General features: G+C 40.1%; 1 pseudogene; it reads left to right on the top strand.

Moving 5' to 3' along the window:
• The first annotated feature begins 9,437 nt into the window (after nt 1-9,437).
• LOC145594093 (uncharacterized) lies at nt 9,438-11,775 on the top strand (annotated as a pseudogene).
• Nucleotides 11,776-14,593: the final 2,818 nt, after the last annotated feature.

Genomic DNA, 14,593 nt, shown 5'->3' with positions numbered 1-14,593 from the left:
CAAAACCACCCACTCAAATAATGTTAGCACCTTTAACTTGAATGAAGTCCTCGCTATTAATAACCAAGGACAAAAGAAACCATTTAGGAGACATTTTACTCCTATTGGCATGAGTTATGACACCGCATTCGATCGCTTACATGCAAAAGGTCTTATAACTCCCATTGGACCATTTGAGGACCCACCTGTCAAAAAAAGAACGGCTAGCTGGAATCCCAACGCACATTGCAAGTATCATCAGGGTAGGGGGCATCTCACAGAAAATTGTTGGAAGCTAAAGGAATCTATCCAAGATTTAATTGATAACAATAAACTTCCATTACCCCCTGCAAGAAAGAAGCCAAGCATCAACACTACACCACTGTCGAATTCCTTGGCCATTTCCGATGAGGAAAATCAGGTTGATCCCTCGAATCTCATTAAACCTGTCGAAGCCATTGAAGAAGAGGAGGAAGTCTTTGAGGATGCTAATAGTTATTTCCCTTATGGATAAGAACCCGCGACTAAACAAGAAGTGTGTATCCTTATACAGGTTATGTTAGAAGCAAGCAAATTGGTACGTGAGGCCACTGAGGTTTTAAAAGAACGAAACGCATTACTCAAAAGTAGACCTCCGCCTAAGGAGAAGAAATCATTTTCACTCTAAGTAATTGACACACCCAAAAGGAATAATAGGCCATACACTCCAATTGGGACTTCGTATGCAAATATGTTTAAAATGCTCACCGAGAACGGTAAAATCCAACCTCTCGAACCGAGACCATTTGAGTCATTAAAGAGGACATACAGGTATTTCTGTCCTTATCATCAATCGTGAGGACATACTATAGAAAACTGTTTCAAATTCAAAGTGTTAGTCCAAAGATTGATCGATGACAAGAAGCTAGTCCAACTTCCACAAGATGCTACCATTAACGGAGTTTGGGACAGTGATGATGAGGATGTCTACCTCAAGGATGTCGAAGAAACTCCACTTTCGGTAATATATCCGGTAGGCAACATTTGAGATGAAGAGGATTCACCTATAGATGTCCTTACAAGATCCGAGAGAATGCAACCTCCCATTGGTACACAACTTATTCCCACCGTTCAACAATTTCCCATACCAATCATAGAAGACAACGATGTTGTCAAACAATTGAAAAAGACCAAGGTCGAAATGAACGTATGGAAACTTTTAGCTACATCCCGAGAACATAGAGTTACGGTCATGGATGCTTTAGCTAAAGTAGGAATAGATTCGGACACCACTCCCGAGGGGTTAGCTAACTTTCTCACGAGTGATCTCCCAATTCCCATCAATTTGATCACCTTTTCCGACAAAGATCTACCACCGGAAGGTGATAAACGTAACAAGGCTCTAAACCTCACAGCAATCGACAAGAGAATGAATGTCCTTATGACTCTTGTAGATAATGGATCAGCAAGTAATGTTTGCCCACTTAGAACTGCGAGGATGTTGAGGATAAAGGATAAAGATTTGTCTCCCTCAACACAAGGAATAAGAGCCTAAGACAACTCTTGTCGTCAAGCGTTAGGTACAATCACTATGAATGTAACAGTGGAAGTAATCGAACACGCCATTATATTCCAAGTGGTGGATATTAAAGCTTTGTTCAACTTATTGTTGGGACGCCCTTGGCTTTATGACCTAAAGGCCGTCCCTTCATCTCTTCACCAACAAGTGAAAGCCATAGTTTGAGGAATACCAATTACAATCGATGCTTCACCCATGAGGATCAAAACAGTAGAAAATCCGATAATCAATGTGGAGCACAATGAGAATGATGAAGATCTGTGGGGCTTTAATGAAGAGGTCTCCTTAATAGAGGAAGATGAAAGGACCCATCTTCGCTATGACCTCCACTCCAACATGATAACTAATGCTATCTTGAGAAAACAAGGACACTTCTTTGGAATGACTCTAGGAAAGAAGAAAGGAATAGCAAAACGGATGGGACTACCTAGCCTCCCTAAATTAGATACTTTCGACTCTCGAAGATCGAAAGCGAGCCCGGGAAAGATCAAAAGCGCGTAGGATTGCTCGCACACAAAAGCAAGTAATCCCAATGGATCAATACCCTCTTACTTTAAATGGACAATTCATAAGAGAGGGAGAAGATTATCCATGTTATGAATTTCCGGAACCCTTTGTTGTAAATGGCATAAGGCAACCTGGATTCGAAATATTTCTGGATTGTTACTTTCTAGATGAGATCCCAACTCCTAGGTATAAGGAGAAAGCACCCCCATGCTTTGACTTTAATGTCATGGGACTTCTCTTTGAGCGAGAAAAGAATGAGTTAAAATATACAGAGGATAACCCCTCACTCATTCAAACAGTCCTACAAAGCGAAAGCTTAGATCCTTCAAAGCTTATCACTCCAGCAGAAGATTTTGTGCGAGGATGGCGCAAGACAGTGAAGGTGACTATTGCAAACGGAAAGAAAATCTTAATAACTACTGGACAAGGGCTAATGTTCGAAGAATCGTCTGAGTCAGAGTCTGAGTCCGAGTCAAAGTCAGAGTCTTCTTCTATTGAGTCCTCTACGTCTTTAGTTGTAGCACCTCCCTCTAGCTCTTCTACTTTAGCATCTACTCCTAGGATAGTTAGCAATCAAGTCCCAACGGACATTTCCTTATTCGATGTAATGATTTCTGAATTCAATAACATGTCTACTTCTCCTTACTCCTCGTGTTTTTCCTTAACTCAAGATGACAAGCATTGCTTAACTAACAATGAAGATGATAAAGAAATCATTAAAGCAATTGAAACACTTGAAAAAAAAACCAGTAATTGAAGACACTGAAACGGTTGATGTCTCAAAAGATCCAACCATTAAAAGAGAAGTTAAAATCGGACTCACGCTAAATAAAGAAGAAAGAACCGATTTAATAAATCAACTTAAAGAATTTATCAATGTATTCGCTTGGTCATATGACGATATGCCAGGCATTAATAGAAAAATAGCTCAACACACTATACCGCTAATTCCAGGAATGAAACCTGTAAAACAAAAGTTACGTCGAATGAAACCCAACGTAGCTCTTAAAATAAAAGAAGAAGTACAAAAACAAATAACTGCAGGTTTTATCAGGGTATCCAAACACCCCGATTGGGTCGCGAATGTAGTCCCAATTCCGAAGAAGGATAGTAGAGTTCGAATGTGTGTCGACTATCGAGATCTAAATAAGGCAAGTCTAAAGGACGACTTCCCTTTACCACACATTGATATCTTGGTAGATAATACAACAAATCACGCACTTCTCTCGTTTATGGATGGATACGCAGGGTACAACCAAATTATCATGGCCGAAGAAGATGTAGAGAAAACGACATTTATAACACCATGGGGTACAAACTGTTACACGGTGATGCCATTCGGGTAGAAAAACGCGGGTGCCATTTACCAACGTGCAGCAACTGCCTTACTACATGACATGATGCACAAAGAAGTCAAAGTATATGTATATGACATGATTGTAAAGTCCAAAGACCGCCCAGGACATCAAGTAGCCTTAAGGAAATTCTTCGAGAGGCTAAGGAAATACAATATGAGGTTAAACCCATCCAAGTGTGCTTTCGGAGTCACCTCAGGCAAACTCATGGGATACGTTATAAGCTCTAGAGGAATAGAGATAGACCCAACCAAGATTAAGGCAATCATGTCAATGCCGCTGCCCAAAACCGAGAAACAAATTCGAGGATTTATTGGCCGGTTGCAATACATAAGTAGGTTCATATCAAAACTAACAACAATATGTGAGCTAATATTTAAGAAACTCAAGAAAAATGTGCCAGTTTTATGGGACGAAGAGTGTCAAAACGCCTTTGAGAAGATCAAAGCCTATCTCGCCAATCCTCCCGTATTAGCTCCAGCGCTTCCAAGAACCCCTCTTAGGTTGTACTTAACAGTCACCAAAGAAACAATGGGAGCTATACTCGCACAATAAATAGAAGGAAAAGAAAACGCTATCTACTACTTAAGTAAGAAGATACTCGAATACGATGTACGCTATACACCACTTGAGAAATCGTGCCTCGCATTGGTGTGGGCCACAACCAAGTTAAGACACTACATTCTTGTTCATACAGTCTTCATAGTGTCTCGAATGGATCCTCTTAAGTACTTATTCACTAAACGGGCGCATTTAAAGGTGGATAGTCAACATAGCCCAGTTTGATGTAAGGTTCATGCCTCAAAAGGCTATTAAAGGATCTGTGGTCTCGGACTTCTTAGCGGATTTCCCGATAGAAAAGTCGACACCAATACACGATAATGAATTTCCAGATGAAGATTTAATGGTCACGGAAGATGACACTTGGACTTTATACTTCAATGGAGCCTCAAACCAAAAGGGATGTGGTGTAGGAGTACTACTAGTATCACCTAAAGAGGAACACGTTCCAATCTCCATAAAGCTAGATTTCAACGTTACCAACAACACTACGGAGTATAAAGCATGCGTGGTAGGCCTCGAAATAGCTTTGGCATTGGGTGTAAAGAAACTCTGAATATTCGGATATTCATCCTTAATCATCAATCAAATCTCAAACCGGTGGAAAGTAAGGAGCGAAAGCTTAGCCCCTTACCAAACCTATCTAGAAACTCTCACTGGTCAATTGGAAAAGGTAGAATACACATATCTACCTAGAGAGGAAAACCAATTTGCCGATGCCTTGGCAAGACTAGCCTTAATGGTTAGAATTCCTAAGGAAATTGAGCAAATGCCTCTAACTATAGAAAAAAGGCATAAACCGGCACACATCCAAGCTATAGAAGATGATGAAACAGTCCAAGAGGAAGAAGAAGAAGAAGAAGAAGAAGAAGAAGAAGAACCATGGTATACGGACATACTCAATTATGTCACCAAAGGAGAATACCTTCCTCATGCTGACAAAAGAGCAAAATGAGCTTTGAGACTTTTGGCTTCCCAATACGTACTCATAAATGATGAGTTGCACAAAAAGGTACCTAAAGGTCAAGCTCTCCTATGTTTAGGCAAAAAGGACACCCAAAGGACTATGAGAATATTCCACAAAGGAGTATGTGGAACACATGTTAACGGCAAAATGCTAGTCCAAAAGATAATGCGAGAAGGGTACTTTTGGACTACCATGAATAGGGATTGTCATCAATATGTAAAAAGATGCCCTAAGTGCCAAGTTTACGCAAATTTACAGTATGTTCCTCAATCCTTACTCTATACCTACACATCACCATGGCCATTCTAACATGGGGAATTGACTTAATCGGAAAAATCACTCCCCCTGGAACATGAGGTCACGAATACATATTAGTAGCAATCGATTATTTCACAAAGTGGGTTGAAGCACAATCATACGCTAAGCTCACCGCAAAACATGTAGCACTCTTTATCGAAAGGAACATTATATGTCGATACGGATGCACACATGAGATGATAAGTGACAATGGAACTCACTTTCAAGCCGAATGCGAAGATTTGTTACAAAAGTATAGTATTCAACACCACCATTCTTTCCCTAACAGACCTCAAGCAAATGGAGCAGTTGAGGCGGCTAACAAAAATTTAAAAACTATCATCGGGAAAATGACAGAAAATTACGAGGATTTGCCTGACAAACTCCATTTTGCACTTTGGGGTTATCGCACGTCAATTCGCACATCAATAGGAAATACCGCATTCATCTTGGTCTATGGAATGGATGTTGTATAACCTGTAGAACTAGAAATACCTTCTCTACGCATTGCGTTAGAAAGTAAACTCGACAAAGTTGAATGGACTAGAGCAAGGTATGAGGAGCTAATTCTACTCGATGAAAAGCGACTGGAAGCTCTACATCATACCCAATGCTATCAAACTCGTATGGCTAGACACTTTAACAAGAAGGTCAAAACAAGAAACATCAAAGTTGGAGATTTGGTGTTAAAAGCATTAAGGAAAAATGTGTTGGATCCAAGAGGCAAATTTAGGCCCAATTGGTCTGCACCATATATTGTCAAAACAATCTTGTCAGGAGGCGCAGCAAAATTAACTGACATGGATGGCAATGAATTCTCAAACATGACAAATCTTGACTAACTTAAGAAGTACTACCCATAATTACTTGAGTAGGACACTCAAGAGAGCTACGTTTAGCCTGATTCCTTAGGAAAGGATACATAGGCAACCCGTTAACGGGTACGTCCACTTTAATCATCTAAAATCTCGCATCCCCGCATCGACAAAAGCATAAGCGCAAAATATCAGGAATGTTGCCTAAAAATAGAACTTGTAGCCAAACGACAAGCTCTGTCGCCTGGCGACAAGCAATAAATCTGGCGACAGACTCCAAAGTGAGACGCCAGCTTTCCGCGAGCATTTGGACAATTTTTGGTGTATTCTGGAAAATTTTCGACTTCCGTACTCGAAAGAATATTTCTAGAAAATCGTTTCAAGCTGTTTTCATTGCTTTAAATAACCAAATGTAAAGTTAATTTAATTGAAAAGCTGAAATTGCATTAATAAAATAAAGAATTACATTATTGATGGAATTGAAATAAGGGTTAAAATTAAAATTGACTAAAGAGACTCGAATTGTCTAATAAATTGGAGGAAAAGCAATGCTCTAATCTTTCTTCTCTTTTCTAGGTCTTTTCTAATTTTTGTCAGAGTCTTCCTCTTCTTCCGTCACTTTCGCTAGTAGACATCCATTAGAGGATCTACATTCCACTGGAGTCTTTTCTTTAGGTTTCTTTTCTACCCAAATCTTCTTGTCTGTAGAATCAACTTTTCTTTTGCCTTTGTCTTTATTAGTATTTTTCTTCCTAGGCATCACATGAGTCTTAAACTCAATTCTTTCACCTAGGCGTTCCTTAGCGGGAATTTTCTTGTCACCAAGGCACTCTTCACATTGGTCTTCACATCGGCCTTCTTCTCAATTTTAGTCTTGTCCCTTTGAGATGTACCAATCAGCCATTTCTTCACATCATCAGACAAAGAGGGTGGAACCTTTTGGGTAATTACTTCCCATAAAGGTCTAGCACACCAATACTTGTCAAATCTATCAACTTCTTGTGAAATAGGGAATTCGTAAGGACGACGAAGATCTCCGGAAGGAATGGTTTGGTCAAACCCGTTGATTGATGGTGAAATGGTAGGTCGTTGGGCTACCTTCCCCAAACGGTCAAACAAAATTTATACACTCAACCAACCTCTATACAAGTATAGTAGCAAGTCAAGGGTCGAACCCAAAGGAATAGTGATTGATAGTCTATTGTCTTGCGCTAAGCTATTCCGAAGTCGAAAGTGGGGTTGTAAGCTAAAACTAGAGCTAATGACAACAAATAAACTTCTAGAAAATCAAGATGATAAACACTAGGGCTAGGATCCACATGCATTCGTAATGGAGATGGCTACTTAGGAGGTCAAATCAACTAAGTCAATCAATGTGAGGGAAAATCAATCATGCAACCAAAAGAGCATATCAAGCTATTCTCCTAGAGGTCTAACTAGCGTCAACTACGATAAACTCTAGCTAGAAAACATCACATGATACCTCAATCGTGTAAATGAAAGCCGCAAATCAATGGTCCATATCAATGTGAACTTACAATGCAATCTAGTGCAACAATCAAAGTTAGCTACTCTTCAATTAATCACAGACATGCACATGATTCATCAACCAAGTTTAATCACATCATCAACTCCATCAATTATCCCCAATTAACACTAATCCATTACTCATACATGCTTCACCATTACCCTAGCAAGTAAACTACTCACTAATCATAGTAATTAAGATCAAAACATAACTAATCAACAATTTCATCATGATTATAATAGAAATCTAAAATCAATACAAAAATCAATGAAACTTCAATCAAACATCAAACAATCAACAATCATATGAAAAACAAATGAAATCAACTAAAATCAAATTTATATTGAAATCAAAGATGAGTAATCCTTACAAAACTTGATCAAAGATCAATTGCAATGAAGATATCTTGAATCATCAACAATACACCATGAATTTCTCTCTCTTTAAACTAGAGTTTCTCTCTCTACAAAATATGATCAAGCTTTAATTCTCTCTCTAAAAATCTAATCAAAAATCTATGAATGAAATCTAATATGAAAAACTAATCAAGTCCATCTAAAAATAGAAGGAAACTACTAAATATACAAGAGAGAAGTCCGTTACGTCGAAAAATAGACCCACGCCTGTGCGGCCGCACATGGGGGAGAAGAGGAGGCGCACGAGCACAAACCCAGGGGGGTGCGCCCGCACGCGCCTCCTGTGCGGCCGCACAGACCTCATGTGCGCCCGCACCTAGGAAGGTCTCCTTCTTCCCCTTCTTCAACCTTGATCATCCTTGTGCACACAACTTGGTGATGGTGATGAACATCAAAGTAGGAAGCAAGTATGTGGGCATTTTGGTGGGTTTGAGGCATAGATGATGCCCCCACCGCATGCGTGCACCGGTCTTGAAACTTGCCCTTCGAGTTCCTCTAGACTTGAAACTCAAAATGCTAGCACAAGGCATCAAATGTGATGATAAATGTTAAAGGGAAGCTCGGAAATCTTTGGATGATCGATCATAACCTAAAAACAAATGAAAAGAAACAAATAATAGAGAAAAACAACGAATAAACAAGAAGATGCACAAAATAAAGAAACTAACTACGAACAGCACAAAGTAAAGAAATAAAGAGCAAAACTAAGGAAAACTAAGGAAAAGAGCTACAAAATGAAATAAAATTCATCCAAAAAGAGATCAAATGAGTGCCATAAATGTCACTCATCAAATTCCCCCAAGCTAAACTTTTGCTCGTCCTCGAGCAAAACAAAGCAAGAAAGAACAAGGATGAAAAATTTATTAAAAATGAAAAAGAAAGACTAAAGATAAGAATATACACTAAGGCTCACTGTCATAGGAATCACAGTTGTTTTTAGCTACAACAAGCCCTTTAAACCCCAAAGTCGCCTATGAGGACAAGTGAGGTCTCGTAAGGGTCTCCTAAGAGTTTGACCCATAACTCTCCACCAAACATCAAAGAGGTAAATCCATAAAAAAGAAAAGAAAAGAAAATGAAAACAAAACCTTTGCGAAATGGACTTACATAGAGACTATAATGCAAATGAATGAAAGTCTTTCTCAAGTAATCAAGGTATGCACTTTTCAAGATATCTAAGGTTGATTGAAACATAGGGTATGCTAGGCATATAGGAACTTGTTGAGATAATATTTGGAAGATAATATTTTTAGGAAATATTGTTAGCTATCTTTATGTAAATATTTGATTTGATATTATTCCTAAGGCTAAGATAATTAGGAATATTTGATTGTAACCTATATATGTACTTGTGGTGGCATAATGAAATCTTGAGGAATTGAGTTAATTTGACATGGTATACAGAGCCGAGGTTTAGGTATCCAAAAAAAAAATTCAATTAACTACAATTGGTGATGGCGAAGGAAGACAGTGATGTTCCGCCACCACCACCCCCTGTTGATCTAGAATATCATCTGGGATCGAGTGATCATCCCGAAATTATTATTACCCCAATTAAGCTACGTGGAGAGAATTATGACGAGTGGGCGAAGGCTATGTGTCGTGCTTTGATTCCGAAGTGGAAGTATGGGTTTGTGGATGGCTCGTTGAAGGAGCCTGCTGCCGATTCTCCGCAGAGGAAGCACTGGATAGCAGTCAACTCCATGCTTGTCTCTTGGGTTAGTAACACGTTGGATGAATCATTGCGTTCCACCGTCGAAGATTATGACTACGTGCGTGAATTATGGGTACACTTACAGCAGCGATACTGCGTTGTAAGTGGTACTAGAGTATGTCAATTGAAGAATTCTTTGGGTGAGTGCAAGCAAGCGTCCACGGAGTCGGTGACGGAATATTTTGATCGATTATCCAAAATATGGAAAGAGTTGCTGCAATATTCTAGAGTTCCGAAGTGTTCTTGTGGGCAGTGTACGTGTAATATTGCCAAGCAAGTAGGTGATATTCGAGAAGAAGATTACTTACATTATTTCTTGATTGACCTAGATGATCCGTATGAGGCAATCCGGGCTCAATTGTTGGCGCAAACACCCTTGCCTCATGTGGATAGTGCGTACCAAGCAGTGATAAATACCGAGAGACTTCGCTCTAAGGATGGAAAGTCGAAGGACAATGTTATGGCATTTAAAGTAGACTCACGAGCTAAGTCGAGCTCAGGTGAAGGTGAAAGATCCTTTTTACCCACTGCAATCGGGAAGGTCATGATAAAGAGAGTTGTTATCAATTGATTGGTTTTCCCAAATGGTGGGATGAAAATCGCAGAGGAGATAGAGGCCGCGATCGAGGTGGTCGTGGGGAAAGCAAAGGAAGTCGTGGTGCTAGTGGGGGCCGAAATTCTGCTTCTCAGAGTACTAAACATAGGGCGAATGCTGTACAAGGGGGAGTGAATAGTGCAGCGGGCAGCAATAAATCTTCCTCTACGCAAGGTCTTGCGGGTGTGACATCTGACCAAGCTCAACAAATCAGATCATTGAATTGTTGAGTAATAAATCTAAGTCTCGCTTAGAAGGTAAGACAAAAGTCCCGTGGATCGTAGATACCAAAGCCTCTAATCATGTAACGAATGATTTGTCAATTATGAGGAACATTAAAACAATTCAAAATTGTCCGGTAGGATTACCGGATGGTCAAACGGTGAACGCGAATCAATTGGGTTCGGTTACACTAGAGGGTGGTCTTGTTATTGATAATGTTTTATTTGTACCAAATTTGAATTGTAACTTAATTTCTGTTACTCAATTAAGTGCTGAGTCAAGATGTACAATACAATTTACTAACAAAATTTGTGTTATTCAGGACTAGTCGACGAAGATGGTGATTGGCGTGGGTGAACGAGAAAACGGACTTTTTTTTCCGAGGCGTGCCGCAAGTGAAGGTGCTAGCAGTGGATTGTGTGGTAGATCTTTGGCATCAATGCATGGGTCATCCGTCGGAGAAAGTTTTGAGGTTACTTCCGCCTGTGAGTAACTCAATTAGAAAGAATAATAATGTGTGTGATGTATGCCCTCGTGCAAAACAATCTAGAGATAGTTTTCCTATTAGTGAAAATAAAGCTAGTGATTTGTTTAATTTAGTTCATATAGACTTGTGGGGGTCTTACAAAGTTCCCTCGTCGTGTGGTGCTAAGTATTTTTTGACAATACTAGATGATTATTCTAGGAGCGTTTGGATTTATTTATTAGCAATAAAACTAAAGTTGAATTTCATTTTCTCAATTTTATTGCCTTAATAAAACGTCAATTTAATAGAGATATAAATGTGGTTCGGAGTGATAATGGAACTGAATTTAATCATCTTAAGGAATATTTTGTCAAACACGGGATTATATTTGAGTCTTCATGTGTGGGTACCCCTCAACAAAATGGGAGAGTGGAGAGAAAACACCAACATATTTTGAATGTGGCACGGGCATTGAGATTTCAAGGTGGATTACCGATTAAATTTTGGGGGGAGTGTGCTTTGACGGCTTGTTAAATGATTAATCGTACTCCGAGTCCTATTCTTGGGAATAAAACTCCATATGAAATGTTGTTTGGTAAAACCCCCTCTTATGAGTCGATTCGTGTATTTGGATGCTAGTGTTATGCACATAATCAGAGAAGTAAAGGAGATAAATTTGAGTCTCGAAGTCGGAAATGTATTTTTCTTGGTTACCCTTTTGGAAAGAAGGGGTGGCAATTGTTTGATTTGGAAACTCGGGAGTACTTTGTGTCTAGGGACGTAAAATTTCATTAGCATCCCTTATGTTGAGCACATGAATGACCCTTTGAAGTCACAATTAGAAGTGGAGATGTTGGGTGTAGACAGTGGTGATGAGTTTGAGCAGTGGAACATGGGTGAGTATGTGGAATTTCAGGATGCCGAAAGGGATGGAGCACCTGTTGGGGGTCCGTTGAGCGATGGCATCTCACGGCCTCAGCAGCAGCACACTACTGGCTGGCCCGCTGGTTCATCATCGGGCGCTGGCCGAGACACGCAGCAGGGCAGCCCAGTAGGAGGTGTGCGAGAGCAGGGCACCCCTGTATCGAGTGCTAGGCGTGAGCAGAGCCAGCAGCAGCTCGGTGCAGGGGCTGGACACCAGCAGCAACTCGATGTAGGGGCAGGGCATGCTCAGGCAGATCAGTCCGCAGCTGAGTTGCGGGGAAGTGATGAAAACCGCAGCTTGGGTGCGGAGCATACTGCCGTACAACAAGGTGAGGTCAGTGATACTACTCAAGATGAAGTGAGTGAGGAAATATTGGGCCGAGGACAGCGTGTAAAGTACCCGTCAATAAAACTTCATGATTGTGTTACGCATACTATACGGAAAAATAAAGTCCCCTCGTTGTCATCCGCGGAATCATCTTCCTCAGGTACTCCTTATCCTATAACCTATTTTGTTAATTATGATCGGTTTTCCGAAAAACATAGATATTATATTGCTGTAGTGACAGAGGCACAGATTCCGAGATCCTTTAAAGAGGCAATGAAACATGAAGGGTGGAGAAATGCAATGGCATCCGAGATTAAGGCTTTAGAAGATCAAGGTACGTGGACCTTGGAGACACTTCCGGAAGGGAAGAGAGCACTAGGAAGCAAGTGGGTGTACACTGAGAAGAGAGATGAGGAGGGGAAACTGATTAGATTAAAAGCTAGATTGGTTATTTTGGGTAATCATCAAGAGGAAGGCATAGACTACAATGAAACGTTTGCACCAGTGGCAAAGATGTCTACAGTTCGTACTTTTCTGGCTGTAGCGGCGGTGAAGCAATGGGAAGTGCATCAAATGGATGTACACAATGCCTTTCTACGTGGAGAGTTGGAGGAGGAGATTTACATGAAAGTTCCCCCTGGTTTCAGAAAAATAATTCAGACAAGGTGTGGAAAATGAATAAATCGTTGTACGGGCTAAAATAGGCGCCAAGGTGTTGGTTCAAGAAATTGTTCGTGGCTCTTAAGAAATACGGTTTCAAGCAGTCATATAATGACTATTCGCTGTTTACTTTGACGAAAGGAAAATTCCAATTGAATGTGTTAGTGTATGTGGATGACATGATTATTGCTTGTAACAGTAAATTTGCATTGGAAAGTTTTAAAGCATATCTGTGTGAATGTTTTAAAATGAAAGATCTAGGAGCCGTGAAATATTTTTTGGGTTTAGAAGTAGCCCGTAGCAAACATGGATTTTATGTTTGTCAGAGAAAGTACGCCTTGGATATTATTTCAGAAACAGGATTGTTAGGTGCTAAACCTGCAGACTTTCCCATGGAGCAGAATCACAAGCTAGCAGTTTCAGGGGGGGAAAGAGTTTGCGGATGTTGAGAGATATAGGTGTTTGGTTGGACGTCTAATATATCTGGTTGTGACTAGACCAGACTTAGCATATTCAGTACATATTCTATCTCAATTTATGCGATCTCCAACGGAATTGCATTGGGAAGCAGCTTTGAGAGTAGTTCGTTATTTAAAGAAGTGCCCGGGCCAAGGTATTCTTTTTTCGATCTGATAGTGCTTTGCAATTAGAAGGATGGTGTGACTCAGATTGGGCAGGTTGTCCATTGACTAGACGATCTTTGACTGGTTGGTTTGTGTTGCTTGGTTTCTCTCCTGTGTCGTGGAAGACCAAGAAACAACCTACGGTGGGTACAAGTTCGTCAGAAGCAGAGTATCGGGCAATCACGGGCGTGACATGTGAGTTGAAGTGGTTGAAGAGAATGCTTCGAGATTTAGGAGTTGAACACAAGCAAGGGATGAAAGTTTTCTGTGATAGTCAGTTAGCTCTACATATTGCTAATAATCCAGTTTTTGATGAGCGGACCAAGCATATTGAAGTTGATTGTCATTTTATTAGAGATGCGATTCAAGAGGGTCTCATATGTCCATCATATGTGTCTACGAAGTTACAGTTAGCAGATATCTTCACGAAGGCGTTGGGAAAGGCACAATTTGAGTTTATTCTTCGCAAGATGGGCATTCGAGATCTACATGCTCCATCTTGAGGGGGGATGTTGAGATAATATTTGGAAGATAATATTTTAGGAAATATTGTTAGCTATCTTTATGTAAATATTTGATTTGATATTATTCCTAAGGCTAAGATAATTAGGAATATTTGATTGTGACCTATATATGTACTTGTGGTGGCATAATGAAATCTTGAGGAATTGAGTTAATTTGACAGAACTAGACATCACAATCTACGTTCATCTCAAACGATCTTACCGCGTTTTCCCCACTAGTCTCAAATCTCCCCTTAGTGAGCATCCCAATGATTCCTCGAAGGAACCGGAAAAAGAGATTTAATTTAGGCTACTCGACAATCTTGACTATGCATCCCCTTTCCTTAGGCAATGACCCATGATTCCCTCCCCCGAATAGTGACTCAACTTTCTAGGTCGAAAGGTCTTTCCCCAAGGTTGTAATGTAAGGCATAAAAGGGTGAAGGTAGGCTAAAATTTGAAATTTGGTGGTTTTCCTAATAATGAAGCAAAGAACGGGCCCTTTCTTAGAGTCGCAATCAAGTAATCACCAATCCAAACAAAAATACGTACACACCCAAGCTTATTTGAAGCTA

This window comes from Chenopodium album, chromosome 19, assembly GCF_948465745.1.
Source record: "Chenopodium album chromosome 19, dcCheAlbu1.1, whole genome shotgun sequence".
Taxonomy (NCBI): Eukaryota; Viridiplantae; Streptophyta; class Magnoliopsida; order Caryophyllales; family Amaranthaceae; genus Chenopodium; species Chenopodium album.
The sequence above is the reverse complement of the archived record's forward strand: the minus strand, read 5'-3'. Positions and strand labels throughout refer to the sequence as shown.